At 39.3% G+C, this 15,373-nt stretch overlaps 1 pseudogene; it reads left to right on the top strand.

Moving 5' to 3' along the window:
* The first annotated feature begins 9,871 nt into the window (after positions 1 to 9,871).
* Positions 9,872 to 10,668, top strand: LOC127201843 (proteasome subunit alpha type-1-like; annotated as a pseudogene).
* The last annotated feature ends 4,705 nt before the right edge of the window (positions 10,669 to 15,373 follow it).

The raw sequence follows: 15,373 nt of genomic DNA, 5'->3' as shown, positions 1-15,373 counted from the left end.
AGTACACTTTCCTAGAAGTTTGTTTTATAATGTTTGTTTTGGGTCCCATGAATGACATCAGACTCAAGAGCTGTGGTGCCTACTACAGTTTTGTCTCCTAACCATTTATTTACCCATTTCCTCTTACCAGAACAGAGACCTGAACCTTCGATTCTCAAATCTCACCTGAAGGTGGTATTTTACACCACTTCTGTCTTATGCAGCAGACATGTGGTTTGACCATACCCAATCAAAATGTCCAAGTTCTTTTGGCCACTCTAACTGGTTTTATATAGACAGGAGATTCATTCAGAGCTGAAGAAATACAGTATGATACTGTGTGAGACTGTTTAGAACACTCTTTTCTCTTTAGATTGGAACCTCTGTGTTGGTCTGGGATGGGTGGCCACTATCTTGTTGTAAGTTCATTCCAGAGAACAAAGAGACAATGAAGTAAAGCAGAAGTATGTTACAAAGGACAGCTGACACCAGAAGAAGAAATCAGCTGAACTTGAAGCCATGGGTCATTCTGATCTTGACAGGTGATAAAAGAAGAAATTACTATTGGTTTATGATCATGTGTTTGAATGTCTATCACCTCTTACCAATATATGTCTAATTGTCACTGGACAGGAATAACACACGCTTGAGATCCAAATAATTGAGACTGCTGAATTTAAGGTCAGACTCATCTAAAACTACATATTTATATAGCAAGTATCTACCTCAAAGGGGAAAAGGTAGGAAGGAAAGAAGAGAGGGAGAGATCAAGTGAAGAAAAAAAAGTTCCTGTCTATCCTCTTGCTCATTCTTTTTAGCTAAGACTCTTCCTCCTTCAAATACTGAGGAACCACCCCAGGCTGAGTGTAAGGAGAATAACATCTCTGTGCAGTGTTCTCACAAAACCAGCAATCTAGAAGACTTATCCTAGTATCTCCCTTTCCTTGTTCATCTTTGCCCTTGCCAAGTCTTTCCAAAATTTCATGCCACTCAGTACGGTAGATGCCTACAACTTAATGACATTTATTTCCAGGTTGAGTAAAGTCCAGAGCCACATGGAAACCCTGTGATTTATATACCAGCCTCCTTTCTAGGAACAGGATGGCTTCCCCAGAGTCCTCACCCATCTTGGTAGTGTGGAAAATTTGTATCCTGTGGATGCTAGTTTTCTTCTCTGTAATGAAATAGTATATAGACAAATCTAGTACCCACTTCCGATAAAGCATACACCATGCCTCATTTACTGAATTGCTGCCTCCCTTCTTAGCAAGGATTTGAGATCTCTGCACTTGTGTTTAGAGAAACACTGGGATTAGGGTGAAGTAATGGAGTGCCTAGGACAGAATATTTAAGGAGATATGTACTCTCAGATGCTAGCACTGCACTAGCGTGAGATCCAGTGCCTCGTTAATCCTCCTCCCTAGGCATGGGGCTTCATCACCTTGGTCTACTGCCTGAAGAGTTTTCCTTACAGAAGTGTTTTCCCTAGAATGATGGTGCTGAACAATGCACCCACTATGTTAGTTTCTTCTCTTTTGTGATTAAACAAACAAACAAAAACCACAGCCAAGGGCAACTTAGAGGAGAAAGAAGTCTATTTGAAGCTTACAGTTTCAGATGAACAGAGTCCATCATAGCAGGAAAGACAGAGAATCAGGAGCATGGAGCTGACCTAGTAGTCAGTAAGGAAAGGGCTCACCATTCACCAACTTGTAAGAAGCAGGGATGGGGGTGTTAAGAATAGGAAGCAATACCAGGCCATAAAACTGTAAAGCCTGCCCCAGTGAGAGACACTCTCCAGGAAGACTTCACCTCTCATAAGTTGTAGAACCTCCTCAAAGAGTGCCACTGACTGGAGACCAATTGTTCAATTTCATGACCCTCTGGAGGGTATTTCTCATTCAAAGCGACTCCCTCACTACAGTGGCTTAACTGGCTTCAACAACCTGACAGAGAGAGAAAGGGAGAGAGAGAGAATGAGTCTGTTAACACTAGACCACTTAAACGTGATAACTAACACTTACAACAGATGAACACACAGCATCTTTCTTTTAGAGAGAAGTAAATTAAGACTCCCAGAGCCAAAGTAACTTTGCAAGATCACATGAATCAAATGTGTTAGATGAGTTGCTGGTGAGGTTGGTGGTCTCTCTGACTTTAAAGTCGCCAGAACCACCGTGAAAGTCTGGCAAACAGTCCACAGCATTTTGATTTTGATTGATTATGTGCCCTTTCTGCTCCCAGTGATATCAGTGTTTCTGATGATAAACTAACTTATGAGAGGATGAGTTTTTAACTTCTGGCTACCAAGGGACCAAGGGTTAACAGCCTACTTCAGCGCAGCATAGCTCTTTGAAGAGCCCATTCCAGTACATTCCTACAGCTCGGGTTGCAATGCTGTTTCCAGCACAGCTCTTATTATCAGAGTGCCCACAGCAGCAGCTTATTGACAGCAATAGGCATTAAGGCTATTTCTGCCCACACTCCATGCACACATCTCCCTGCCCGTCAATAACAAATGCCTATCTGACAGCCCCAAATCTAACACTCTAGAAAAAAAAAAAGATTCCACATTTATTGCTCTTTACAGAAGGTTTATGAGGAAGCCTTAGTACAAGTTGCCTGCTTTGTTTCTACTCCAAAAATTACGTTTTCTGTTTCTTAAAAATTGCAAAGAGTCTTCTTGAGGAATAATTCGGAAGATGGCTCTCAGAAAAAGCCGCATCCATTGTGAGAAAAATGAGTGCTGTTTCCTTCTCCCAAACACACAGGAGTGAGGAAAAGTCACGAGAGAAGAAAGTGAACAGCTTTTAGAATAGACTAAGTATAGAAAACACACACTCAGAGTCTGCAGCTGGGCAGACTGGCTCATAAAGAGGGACAGAAGATGGTGGTCACATCAGCCCAGGAAAGATATTGATATTTCGCTGCCTTACAAAGACATGTCTGTCCACAGCAAAGCTGATGACTCGAAGACATAAGGATCATTCCAGGATGAATGTTGTGTAATGTAGAAATATATAGTCTTCTTCTCATGTTACACTCCGCATTAGATACAGTAACAAAGAAAATACTCAGAGTTGTTCACCTTTGTCTAAAAAATGGTTGAGATTAGGACTATTTCAGATGCTGGAGTTTTTCAGATCTTGAAATATTTTCACAGAATTATTTGTATGTGCATGTTTCTGGAATAAGTAACTAAATATCTTTTAAATTTTGTTTATTGTTTGAGAAGTTTGTACATGAATATAATAACGTGTTTTTAATAAACCTACCCCTACTCCTTCCGCTCCATCTTCTCCCACACTTTCACCATAATTTATCCTTGGCCTTATATACTCTTTTTAAAACCCAAAGTCCACTTAGTGCTCTTGTATGTTAATAGGTGCAGAATCATCACATGGCCACCCTATCAGGAGCTGCATCCTAAGAAAACTGAATTTCCTTTCACCAGCAACCTCAACTGCCAATAGCTCTTCAGCTAGGATGGAAATTATATGAGTCTCTTTGATCCATACTGGAAATTTGCCTGGTTTAAGCTTGTTCAGGCCCTAGGGTGATATAACCCATTGCTATTATTCTGATAACTAGACACAGTATTAAATTTCCCCTAAATAATTGATCTTTATACCCACAGATCCATGCAGCAATCAACAACCCTTATTGGAGAAGATAGCAATTAATAGAGACTCAACTTGTCATAGTGTCTACAATAGGAGACTGTGAAAAGAGCTCATCTCTCTCTCTCTCTCTCTCTCTCTCTCTCTCTCTCTCTCTCTCTCTCTCCTTTTCTCTCTCTCTCTCTCTCTCTCTCACACACACACACACACACACACACACACACACAGAAGGGGCTTAGGATTATGCAAAAGAAAAACAGAACAGAAAAACTATAAGAGCCAGAGATTATGGGAAAATGATATGTTTACTGTCCTGGCTGGACAATCGCTCATATATAATATTGCTTGTATGTAGTTTGCAGGGCTGACTATTCAGTATCAGATAGCCAATTGGTGTGCTCTTCCATGGGGAAGGCTATCACTCCTTCTCTCAGTGTGTTCTTTTATCAATGAGACCGTGACATTTATATATCTGTCCAGTGGTATATACTGCATTCTTCATAAGTGTATTAACCTAGCTATGTATGGAACTAGCCATAGACAATGACCTATAATATAGAAAAATGTGGACGTAAACATTAGAAAAAGTGTTAAGATTTGATGATATGTGAGACTACTTATGGAGTCCCTTCATTAACAGAACTTCTTAATGACTATTTTATAACAAAAATGACAGTGAGATAATATAATGAGAAATTTGATGCATAAATTGCATGCAAATTGTAAGGCCTTCATAATACAGGCATGGCAATCGTAAAAGCTCAGACCACTAAATGTATGAGGTGACCCTGTTGAATAGTCAGCTATATTCAAGATGATGAATGTTTTACCAAAAAAAAAAATGGTCAGACTAAAAACTAGCAATTCCAGACTTTCAGGTAAGATGGCATACTTTTCCCTTCAATTGTACATATAGACTCCGTTAGATGCTAGGCATAAATGTCCATTAAAAAATATGAGTTAAGTCTGGCCAAGTTGACTTGTTACCCATTTCTTTTATGAATCAAAAAGTCTTTCCAAAGTGCAGGCCATCTTACAGAAAGAGGTTAGTTAGTTGTACCAGTGACATGGGCAAAAATGAGAGTGTAGTTGTGCTCACTCTGTTTGTACACTTCCCAGTCAGAGGAGACACTCTTCCTCAGGGGCAGTGATGGCCTAAGCACCTCTCAAAAGAGAATTTCTAACACTGAAACAGAGGCACAGCGCAGCTGTTCCCCACTAACAAAGGATCCCCAATTCTGTCTTAGTCAGATAACTTATTCCCCCTAGAGACAATGGGAATATGCCAATCCTGAGTCTCGCTTGTGACCTTGAAAAGGGTTGTTAGACAACTTCTCTGTAACTGTGCCTCCTTCCAGCACCAAGGGACAACAGCATGCTGCTTGCTGGTAGCTCTGTGAATGCTGATAGAAATGCAAAGAGTGTCCAGGGTAATAAATCCGTAAGTAGGTCTGGGCTTCAGTAGTCAGGGGCAGAGAGGAACATGAAATAGAGCTGCTTACAATTCTGCTGACTGGTCTGGGCAGAATCTGTGCTGGCGGATTATATACCCACTGTCACAGACTGAGAAGCTCAAATGGATTGTTCTGGAAAAATCTCAAAGTAGCTGTAAATTTATGGTCACAAGTATGCCATTGTCACTGTGCAATTCTGGCTGAAGTTTTAGAATTATGCATTTCAATTTAATTAGAAAAAAATGACAATCTAAGAATGAACATTAATCTTTTATAGTTTAATTATATAGTCATTTCTGCCTTTGGTCTAGGACTCCATAGTGATGCATGGACATTTATATTTCTTATCTGAGAATTTATGTAACTCTATAAACATATTACATGGTGTCAACTATTAGAGTCTTCTTTCATGTGCATTGTCCAAGAAAGTATGTCTATTAACATATCAAAGCTTCTTCAGTTCATTGAAAATTCTGAAGAAAAATGAACTGTTTCTTGTTTTCTTTTCATTCTTTTGAAAATAGGTGACTGCAGGATGCACTTGGGTTATTGAAATACTTAGAAAGGTCTCCCTCACTTGTAGTAGGCCAGGCTATGTTTCTATTCTCCATTACACTCTGTCATTAGATAGTTTGAAGATGTAATATGAAGTACTTGGCTTTCAAATATGTAGTTGAATAAGACGTGATGGATGTTATACCTGTCATTTTCAAAATGGCAAAACATCCTCTTATGTTCTTCACTTCCTCCACGGGCTGTACTCATTTTCATTTCATGGATTAAAGCAACTTTAATATAAATAAGATTAATGCCTGGTGAAAAGCCCAAAGTTTAGGAGGTCATAATCCCTATGTGTGTGTGTGGGCTGGGTCGGGTGTACTACTGTTTTCCTAAACAGAAATGGTGTCAGTGAGACTTTTAAGTGTCTATGTTTATTCACTAAGACTAATCCTGCTCTCAGCCTTGATCAGAGAAGGCACTGTTTACATTGAGTGATGGTTAATGCGGAGACTTGTAACCTGATCAAATTGCTGACAAAAAGGTGACCGTTGAATACTCCGCCCTAAAGAAAACACCCACATCAGCCACCCAAGGTTTAGGGTACATCAGAGAAAAGGAGCCAGAGAGAATATAAAAAGCATAGGATGGTTCAATTCCCAGAATCCACATGGCAACTTGCAACTCTCTGTGACTTGTGTTCCTGGAGATCTGACACCTTCATATAGGCATGCATACAAGCAAAATACCAATGAAACAAAATGCCAGGCATTGAAGATAAAATAAATAATTTTTAAAAATCAATAGTCTCCTCCATAAAAATATGGTAAAAATTTAAAAAATCTGGACTGAGAAAAAAATCAGGGAAACAACACCTTTCAAAAAATTCTCAAATTATCTTGGGATAACTCTAACAAAGTAATTGAAAGATTTACATGATTAAAACTTCAAGTCTCTGAAGAAAAAAATTGAAGAAAATATCAAAAGATGGAAAGATAAGAGTTCGTGATCAGTAGAGTTAACATAGTAAAAATAACCAACCTACAAAAGCAGTCTATAGATTCAATGCAATCCTCATGAAAATTCTAAAACAATTACAGACCTTGAAAGACAATTCTCAACTTCATATGGATAAACAAAAACCTAGGGTAGCTAAAATAATCTTGAACAAGAAAAGAACTGTTGGAGGTATCAGAATCCCCAACTTCAAGTTGTATTACAGAACTATAGTAATAAAAACAACATAGTATTGGCATAAAACAGACACATTGATCAACTGAATCAAATTTAAGACCCAGACATAAACCCCAAACCATGGATACCTGGTTTTTTTTATAAAGAACCCAGAAATTCACTTGAACAAAACTAGCGTCTTCAACAAATGGTGTTTGTCAAACTGTATGTCTGCATTTAGAAGAATGTAAATAGACCCATATTCATCACCCTGCACAAAACTCAAGTCCAAGTAGATCAAAGACTTCAACATAAAACCAGATACATTGGACCTTATAGAAGAGAAAGTGAATAGCCTTGAGCACATTAGCACAGAAGACAACTTCTTTAACAGAACTCCAATTGCTCGGGCACTAAGAGCAACAATTAATAAATGTGACCTCATGAAACTGAAAAGCTTTTGTAAAGCAAAGGAAACTGTCAATACGACAAAAAGGCAGCACACAGAATAGGAAAAGATTTCCAGCACCTCCACATCCAACAGAGGGCTGATATCTAAAATATATCAAGAATTCAAGAAACTAGCCATCAACAAATCAAATAACCTAGTTAAGAACTAGGGTAGAGACCTACACAGAGAACTCTCAATATTCTCAAATGGCTGAGAAACCTTTAAAGAAGTATTCAACATATTTAGCCTGAAAGGGAATGTAGATCAAAACTATCTTGAGATTCCATCTTATACTGATCAGAACGGCTAAGACAAATAACACAAGTGACAGTTCATGCTGGTGAGGATGTGGAGCAACGAGAACATTCCTCTGTTACTAGAGGGAGAGAGCAAAGTTGTGCGGCCATATACATATAGAAATTAATATGGTGGTTCCTTATAAACCTGGGAGTCAGTCTACTTCAAGACCTAGTTATACCATTCTTGGGTATATATCAGAAGGGTCCTCTATTCTACCCCAAAGATACCTGCTCAACCTTGCTCATTGCTGCTTTATTTATAATAACCAGAAACTGTAAACAACCTAGATGCCCTAAACAGAAGAATGGATAAACAAAATGTCATGCGTTTACACAATGAAATATTACTCAGCTTTTAAAAATAAATGACTTCAAGGACGTCTAGTTCCATGGGCAAATGAAACCACAGGGAAAACATCATCTTGTGTGAGGTAACCCAGACCCAGAAAAACAAATATGGCCTGTGTTCACCTATAAGTGGATATTAGCTGCTAAGCAAATGATAATCAACCTACAATCCATAGACACAGAGAGGTTAGGCAAAGAGGAGGGGTCTCGGGAGGATGCATGGATCTCCCTGGAAAGAGAATATGGAATAGATTTTAAGGATGTGCTGGTTCCAGGAGGGATCAGGTGTGAGGAGGGAGATGGGATGGAGGGAAAGAGTGTAGGGAGAAATGGCTAGAATTGGAAGGCATTTGGGGAATGGTGTGGAAATCTAGTATAGTGGAAACTTCCTGGAATCCTAGTGAGGACTCCTGACAGTGAGAGTATGGAGTCTGAACTGGACATCTTTTGTTGCCAGACAACACTTCCGGTGGCAGGACTAGGGGGCATTTGTTTGAGTTGTTGGCTGAGGTGTTCTGACAGAGATTCCCCAAACAACTCAGGCTGATGCTCAGACGGAGGGTTGCTCCTCACAAATGGACAGTGGGGCCCAATTGCCAAGGACAACATCTATACAGCTCATTAAACATGGAGAAGTCTAGTTGGTGCCTTCATCCCTAGGCTCTTTGATGCAGAAAGGTACTCTGCAGGCTACTGAAAAAGAAACATGGAACTCCAACCCAACCACAAAAACTTTGAGCTGCAATCTGTCCTGCCTTCAAAATATGCTTGGGCTGTGGTGGCACAAAACTTGTAGGAATATCCAATCAGTGTCTCGTATGACTTACGGCCCACTCCACAAGAAGGAACCCATACCCAACACTGTTCGAGTAACCAAGAACAAGAGACCTACTGTAAAGCCGAGTACTATTGATAAAGATGAAATAAAAACAAACAAACAAAAAAGCAATAAAAATGATATCTAATGATGTTCACCTATATTCATAGATCAGTGTCTACTTTTTTAAAGGTTTATTTTATTTATTGTTATGTAACAGTACTCTGCCTGCATGTATACCTGCAGGCCAAAAGAGGGCATCAGATCACTTTGTAGATGGTCATGAGGCACCATCCATCACTTTGTAGAGGCTATGGGTCTCTGGGAATTGAACTCAAGGACCTCTGGAAGAGCAGTCAGCGCTCTTAACCTCTGAGCCATTTCTCTAGCCCTGATCAGTGTCTTATTAACCAGTCATTATCAGAGACTTTTTCTCCAGCAGCAGATAGAAACAGGTGCAGAGACTCAGGGCTAGACATTACGCAAAGAGTCTCAATTGGAGGTCTCTATCATATCCCTCCCCCTCAGAGACCAGGGAATCCCAGGGAAAAGGAAGCAGAAAGACTGTAAGCATCAGGGGTCATGAAGGACACCAGAACACAGCACTCTGAATCAACTAAACAGGGCACATAATAGCGCACAGAGACTGAAGCAGCAAGCACACACAGGGCCTCCACGGGTTTGCACTAGATCTTCTGTATATATATCATAAATATTAGCTTAGAGTTTTTTTTTTTTTTTAATGTGTGTTTGGAGTGATGGGGGGAGGGAACTCCTGAATATAAGAACAAGTGGATCTATGACTCTTGTGCCTGCTCTTTGGACTCTTTCCCTCCTGTTAGGTTGCTGTTCCAACTTTAATATGGAAGTTTTTGTTTCACCATATGATATGATATTTGATCTTGTTTCCTTGTTATCTCCTGAAGCCTACTCTTTTCTTATGATACACAGAGAGAGAGAGTGGATCCAGAAGGGAGGGAAGGTGAGAAGGAACTAGGAGGACTGGATGGAGGGGAAATTATTACCAGGATATAGTGTACTAGAAAAGAGTATATTTTCATTAATAATGAAGAAATGAAACAGTACCCAGGAAGTAGAAGGAGCCTTGTTCGCAATAAGAACAGGTTTAGTGGAAGTGGGAGGGAGTTGAGAAAGGGCAATGGGGCATGAAATGCCCCAAATATGGTGCTTCTGTGTCTTCTGCTGGGTCTGGCTGTCACTGCACCAGAGCTATGTTTTGAAACCAGTATGACAATGACATCACTGTTTGGAGCCCTCAGGGCAGGATTCATCAAATTGAATATGCCATGGAAGCTGCTGAACAAGGTTCAGCTGCAGGTAGGCTAAAGTCAAAGACACATGGCAGTGGTGGTTGCATTGAAGAGGGCACCGTCAGAACTGGCAGCTCACCGGAAGAAAATTCTCCACGTTGACAACCATATTGGTAGCTCAATTGCAGGTCCGACTGCTGATGCTAGACAGTTATGAAATTGTATATGCTAGGAGTGTCTGAATTCCAGATTTGTATTTGACAGACCACTTCCTGTGTCTCAGCTTATGTCTCTAATTGGAAGCAAGACCCAGATCCCAACACAACAGTATGGTCGGAGACCATATGGTGTTGGGCTTCTTATTGCTGGTTATGATGATCTGGGCCCTTGCATTTTCCAAACCTGTCCATCTGCTAACTGTTTTCACTACAGAGCTATGTCTATCAGAGCTCATTCTTAATCAGCTCATACTTACCTGGAAAGACATATGTCTGAATGTATGAAGTGCAGTTTGGATGAACTGGTTAAACATAATCTGTGTGCCTTAAGAGAAACACTCCCTGCAGAGCAGAACCTGACCACAAAGAATGTTTCCATTGGAATTGTTGGTAAAGGCTTGGAGTTTACAATCTATGATGATGATGATGCGTCTCCCTTCCTGCCTGAACAGTCTTGAAGAAAGACCACAGAGAAGACCACAGCCTTCACAGGCTGCTGCTGAACCTGCAGAAAAGGCTGATGAACCAATGGAGCATTAGGCATAAGGGACACAGGGACACGAGGGTGCAGGGGCAGACACTGGTGACAGCAATCTGTACTTTGAATCAGCAGCTGCACAGTAAGGGGTGGTATGTTTTAGGAATCGGTCCAGATGTGAGTTTCCTCTGAGTAACTTCACAGAAACCATATAATGGGGCACGTTTCCTTTGAAAGGGTCTACATAATCATTTTCTAGAATGCATAGGTATCTATACCAATGTTTTTACATGAAGAAAATAGTCTTTGCAGTTTTAAAGACAACTGTGAAATAAAATTGTTTCACCGCCAAAAAAAAAGAAAAGGAGAGCCCCAACTACATTATTATATGAATGTATGAAAATTTCAAAGAACAAAAGATAAAAAATAAATAAACAAGCAAATAAATAAATAAATAACATTATTAATACTGCTTTTTGCCTGGCTTCTTCTGGTCAACACAAAATGTTGGAGAGATGTCTGTGATGCTGTATTTCTGGCATTCTTTCTCTACTCCTCTTTAGAAGGCTATTTATAAAGTAAGCACAATATCTTCCATTATTTTATTGGTGGATATTTAGACTGTTTCCTTTTCTATGCAGTTGAAAAAAAAAAAAGCTGTACTAAGTTACAACATTTTGAACAAATATCTCAGAAAGCATGGGAAATACTCAAGTTCTGTGTCAAATCACTTGCAGAAATGAATGTACAGTAGGTTATAATAATTGACATAGAAGCTAAAATCGAATGAGAGACTGTCTTTAGAATCTTAGATAAGCAAAGATTTTTCAGAAACTACATAAAATGTACTAAATGTAAAACAAAATTGATCAATTATATGCCACACAAATGAGAATTCATCTAAATGTATAATCAGTAAAATGAAAGGTACTGAAAGGATCGCTCAGCTGTTAAAAGCACCTATAGAGAACCCGAGTTCAATTCCTGTCACCTACGTGGTTGCTCACAAGTGTCTGTAACAATAGTTCCAGGGAATCCAATCCCTTCTTCTGGCCTCTTGTGGGCACCAGGGGCACACATAGTATACAAACATACATGCAGACAAAACATTTATCAATATAAAATTTTTAAAATTAACATAAAAAAGCAAGGCTATTCCCAGAGTGTTGACATTGCCAATATATTGTAACCAAGTGGCTGAATACCAAATGGCCAACCCATTAAACATATACAAACAAGTAACATAAAACAGACTGTGTCAGTTTTATTGAAATATTTAGATGTATATATGAATATAATATATATGAATATATATAGCAACAATTAAGTAAAATCAGGCCATGAGTTTGAAGGAAAGCAAGGAGAGTTGGAAGGGGATGGGAGAATCCACTTTAAGCAAGAACCTGAGTTCCTCTGAAATGTTTATAAATGAAGTGAAAAAATTATATTTTGTCAGGCCAGGAATGAAGTGACCTGTAATCTCCAGTAAGTCTGAATTTAAAAGGCATGGATTATAAGTCAGTGTAAGAGATTTCTATTGGTCAAGGGCCATATAATTTAGGAGTCATAATATAACGTTGTTTCCGCTGTGAGATCATAATGTTATTTTATGTGCTATTTTTGGCTTTTCTGTGACCAAATCTCTGAGAAAGCTAACAAAAAAGGCATTAGATCCTCTTGTGGTTTATGGCTTTGGAGGGCTCAGTCCATCATTGTTCAGCACCAAGTGCTTTGTATAAGACATCATGGTGACCAAAGTGTGTAGCAGAGTAGATTCTTCCCCTAATGTGGTACACAGAAGAAGATGGAGGAAGAGAGGAAAAGAGGAAAGGGGAAGTAAGGAAGAAAGAAAAGGGACAAAGAAAAGAAAGGAGGGGGGGAGAAAGAAGGAAGTGTTAGGGAAGAAGAAACATGGATGGAAGATGAGAGAGGGAGAGAGAGAGGTGAGAGAAGGACAGTAAAGAACTCTTCTTCAGTGACCCGTTTCCTCTAGCTAACCTCCCAAAGTTTCCACAGCCTCCCAGCTGAAGGGGAAGCAGTCAACCCATGAGCCCATCAGGCTGACTTCTTATTTAAATGCAACAGTTAGTAACAGGGAAACACTAAACCCTCTTCACTGTCCTTTGGGATGGGTTATAGAGCTCTCACTTTTGTTTTCTGAAATATAGTAATAATATTGAAGTAGAAACATTTATTCGTCTTTTCTACAAGTACTTACTTCAGAGACCTCAATGATTGAAAGGAGGAGGCTTCTCAAAGGATATATTTGAGAACATAAATGGGTGAATGGCAGGATTAGAAGTGGCCATTTAGCCACTCACAGCGGTGGATTCTCTGCAGAAGATGTGCTGTCCTTGACATTGATTGCCACTGGCTGCTGACTTCTCTGATGACTCTGACTTGCTCACAGAAGTGTAAAACACCACCTCTGAGGAACTGTTACCAAGAATCAAGTAATTCCAGAAAATAATACTCTAAATCCACTTTCTAATTTGAAGTTAACCCACAAAACTGAATGTGTTAAATATAAAAACCCAAATTGCAAGGAAGCCTATAGATTGCAAAACTGGTTTCTGTAAGAAAGTTCTGAGAACACACATCAGGGCAGGGAGATTCTGTTCAATTAATGGCATTGGGCAAAGTGGATCTCCACATTCAGAAGCAAGAAGCTAAAGTGTGGAAAAAACCAAATCAAACAGGTTAAAGATCTAAGCAGAAGACATGAACTTTTGGAACTACTTGACTAAAGCTGAGTGATGCTTCCAGACATGGATAAAGAGTTCTAGAGATGGTCCCCAAAGCACCGGAAACAAATGCAAAATTAGGACCAATGGGATCATACTAAGTTACAAGTCTTCTGCCCAGCAAAAGACACAACAGAGTGAAAAGACGGCATACCATACAAATGAAGAATAGAAGAAGGATTCAAATCCTCACCATAGTGAAACTCTTGGAGGAGGTAGATAGGCTTTTTCCAGTTTCAACACTAAGTAATTGATGTATACGTGTATCAAAGCACCATATCTTTCAATGTGCATAGTTATGTGTCTTAAATATCCTTAAACAAATTTAATTTTAAGCAAATAATTTGTGAAAAAGAACAAAAGTTAAAATTATGAGCTACAATGCATGAGAAAAGAAGAGAAAGGAAAAGAAAGTCACAGAGAGAGAGAATAGACTATTGAGTAGGGATTTGTAGATTTAAACTGTTCAAGAGAAACACAATCTAGTTGCATTTGTGCATTGCATTTATTATTGTTATTTTTAATCTTCATTCAAACAATAGGGCAAAAGAGAGAGAGAAGGTGGGAATGGGAAGACACAAGTGAGGCGATAACAATACGGATGTAATCTGAATAAATTATAATAAATAAATACGAATTTTTAAAGCTCAGATAAGGAAATCTGAACTGCTTAACTTTCTAACTTTTATTTTCATTCTAGAGATGACAGTAAAGATTATGTTCTTAGAAAGAGATTTTAGACTTGGAGGAAAAGTCTGTTAGGAAAACATAAGATCTCTGAAATTGGTCCTAAACTGACTGGGGAATAGCTACTTTGGGGCATAGATGCAAGAAGTTTGGCATACGTTCAACACTGAGTGAAGGGTAAGGAGGGTAATTATGCTCCTCTCTCGAGTTTGGACATGTTAAAATCTGTCGATAGTAAAAGCTTACAGAGTACCATCCAGCAAGAGAGGCATGCCTTTTGTGGATGTAAGGCCTCTGAGACAGAATTCTCTGGACTCAGAGCAGTAGAGGAAAATCTTCAGAAAGGCATAAATGTCAAGGTCATCCTACAGAGAAACAGAATATGATGGAACAGATACAGCCCTAAGCCACACAGCCAGGAATGAGCCAGGCAAACACTGACAGACATAAAAAGTATGCTTAAATTTAAGTAGATGTTTCAAAGTACAAAAATGTATCTGTATTATATTGGGAGGTACGTTAGGATGACACAATGATAAAGAAAATATAGAGACTGGATTATTCAAAATATTGGGACTTTGAATGCTCTCTGTGGGGAAAGGAGAAGCTGGTGACAGATGAACGCAAAAAGCCACGTGCTATGATCATCCATCACTCGGCCACAGATATAAGTTTTTTAAAAATCTAGCCATGTACATGTTCTTGTGTTCAAGTACTATATGCCATGTTATATATGGGAGTCAGAGGACAATCTTGGCTGTCTGTGCTCCCTTCTAAGTTATTTGAGATAGCCTCTTTTGTTCATTGTTATTTAGTCAGGCTAGCTAACTAGCTGGCTTCCAGATTCTCCAGCCTCTGGCTCCTATGCAGCACAGGACCACTGGGATTAGTGTTTCAGGGATCCATGATCAGATCTCTATGATTGAAACTTAAAAAAAAAAAGCCTCCCACAGACTCATGTGTAAAGGACTTTTGTTATTTGGGGAAGTTATAGAAAATGTAGGTAGTGGAGTCGAGATGAGGAAGTGTGTCTTCTGGGGGTATGCCTGGGAAGGTTACACCTGAGCCACATCTTTCTTTGTGTCTCTTGTCCACAATGTCAGCCGCTCTGTCATTCCCTCTGTACCATGATGGGATGCATCCTTCAAAGCCTGGAGTCCAAGTAAATTGTTCCTCTCAAGCATTTTTATCATAGTACACACAAGTAATTAATACAACTCTCAATGTTTAAAGTAAGTCTAGGCACAAAGAAGCAAAGATTCATAAACAGTGACACAGAGTACAGAAGTCCCCACACTCCGGGGCACAGTTCTGGATTTTGTGCAGAGGACTGCAT

The sequence above is a fragment of the Acomys russatus genome, chromosome 17, assembly GCF_903995435.1.
Source record: "Acomys russatus chromosome 17, mAcoRus1.1, whole genome shotgun sequence".
Classification (NCBI taxonomy): domain Eukaryota; kingdom Metazoa; phylum Chordata; class Mammalia; order Rodentia; family Muridae; genus Acomys; species Acomys russatus.
Note: the sequence above shows the minus strand (reverse complement) of the source record. Positions and strands in the feature narration are given on the sequence as shown.